The sequence below is a fragment of the Protomyctophum parallelum genome (assembly GCF_964188405.1).
Source record: "Protomyctophum parallelum genome assembly, chromosome: 2".
Taxonomy (NCBI): Eukaryota; Metazoa; Chordata; class Actinopteri; order Myctophiformes; family Myctophidae; genus Protomyctophum; species Protomyctophum parallelum.
This window is the reverse complement of record NC_139699.1, coordinates 38,867,850-38,870,155: the sequence shown is the minus strand read 5'-3', so window position 1 is coordinate 38,870,155 and position 2,306 is coordinate 38,867,850.

Below are 2,306 nucleotides of genomic sequence, written 5' to 3'. Positions count from 1 at the left end.
AATTATGATGATAATGACGGTGCACCTTTTTAGGAAGTAGCCAGCAGAGGTGTTGCATAATAAGTCAATGTACGCTTACTGTACAATATGTGGAGACATTATTAGCGGGATAATAGGCCAATAACCTTGCCAGAGTACTTAAGTGTTGTGTGAAATGTGGAGGCATTTCAGCTTGCGTGTGGGAACAAAGCTGCATGGCTGTGGTGTGGAATTGTGTAGCGATTAGCGAAGATCTGTTACAAGTTCTGTCTATCTGAGTATCTGTTACAAGTTATTTTTATAACACAGCTCAGTTTTGGATGAATACTAAGTGTCCCTCGGGCCACAGGTCTACACCAGCATATGAACATTAGGTTTGTGATGTTAGGACAAAATGTGTAGAAGTAATATAAACATGCTTTTTTAAATAGATATTATAGTTCTCTCTTGGTGGTTATATAACGGTTATATAACAGGTCAATATTAAAGATATAACACGTAACAGTATATCCATATTGCTTAGTAATGTTATATAGGTGAATGCAGGTCGTGTTTTCAATAAATGGTTGATGAACCCAACGAACACCGTGTTCAAACGAAACCTTCATTTAATGGTTATAGACTGTGTGTACCGATAAGCGTGATGTTTGGACAAAATGTTTTTTGCAAAAATTGGCTTTCAGGTGGTGCTATAAGAGGCCCACGTGAAATGTTTGGGGCAGAGGTTCAGCTCAGGCATCCAGGGAGTGTGTGCAGCGTGCACACACGCACACACACACACAAAGCCCGTTTTGAGCTTGTAGATCGGCTGCGAAGATTTGGCAACTGAGGACCCCCTGGGGGTCCAGGACCCTTTGTTGGAAGACTCATGAATGTATATTCATACACTATACTAACAGGTAAAATACTGCTCAGTATTGGCAGTCTACACTACAGTATAAGGACACTGAGACACTGAGCTACAATGAGTCAAATACTTGGGTTGTTTATTGCAATAGAAAATCTGTCTCAGACATTCAAAACATCCCAGTTGGTTTTGTTGACCGACATGAGATTATATAGTATAATGTACCTCACTTACACAATAACATTGTGTAATGGCATCATCATCAATTCAAAATAAAAGACACTCCTGAACCAGACACACAAAAAAAGTAACTTTCGTTGTCTAAAGACATGAAAGAAAATTAACCTACTTTACAGTACATCAACAGTAGTTGTATCATGAAAGTTACTTCATTTTTTATGGCACAGTCAATCAAAAATAAATATACTGGTACCTATACACCATCTATGAATAAAAATACAAAACATACCCGAAGTTTAAAAAAAGTTAAGTTACACTTGGGTAATATACTTCATTCATTTTCAAATAATTCATTGATAATGAAATGCGAAATGCTTTACAAAAACACAGCAATATAAGGCCATCATTATGTGGCAACAACTGCGACCCACACCAAGTCAAACATAGATAACTATAAATCATAAACCAAACCACCAATCTACCCAACTGAGATCTCTGCAGCAACATACTGTAGCTCTGTATCTAGTTATAAATGTACCCATGTCCTTCACATATCTTCAGAACCGTTCTTCCGATCCACATTTGGCAGGTGTATTGCTGACACCTCAGAAGAGTAGAGTTGTTCCGATAACGATACCAGTATCAGAAAAAGATACTGTCTAAAATGCTGGTATCGGTGAGTATGCCAGTCTATGCCACTCCGATACCACGTAATTTATCACAAGATAATTTTGATTGCTTCAGTTGATGTTAGTGGTTCTCAAAACATTTAATTTCAGGGACCCCATAACTCTGAGTGTAATGGAATCAAAATGCAAGTTATGGGTATCGATATCAGGACGGAAAGAATTGTATCGGATGAGCAGTTCTCCACAAATGCCCCCAAAATGAGCATTGCACTAGTGTCTCAAATGGAAACGGCCCTGCCTATATTATCAGCCGATGTTCATCTTTTTTTGATGACATCAACATCGGCAATTATGCTGCCAGTGTATCCCAATTTTGAACCACTTTCAAACATGCGAAGGATTTTCCAAACATTTCAGAATTTCCCTCCCCAAAAAAGAACCAATATACAAGCTGACAGGGTATCGCATTGTGATTGGCTGTTTTTTTTACTTCTTTTTTAATGGCTTAGGTGTTTTCTTTTTTCCTTTAAAAAAAATATATTGTTCAAAATATCAGTAATGGGTGCTCTGGGACCCAAGAATCTCGCATCGGTCGGGCTTTAATCCCAAATGTGATTGTGTGAAAATGTCCTTCCCACACAGTCATCTGTGCAGCACGTTAATGTGACAAT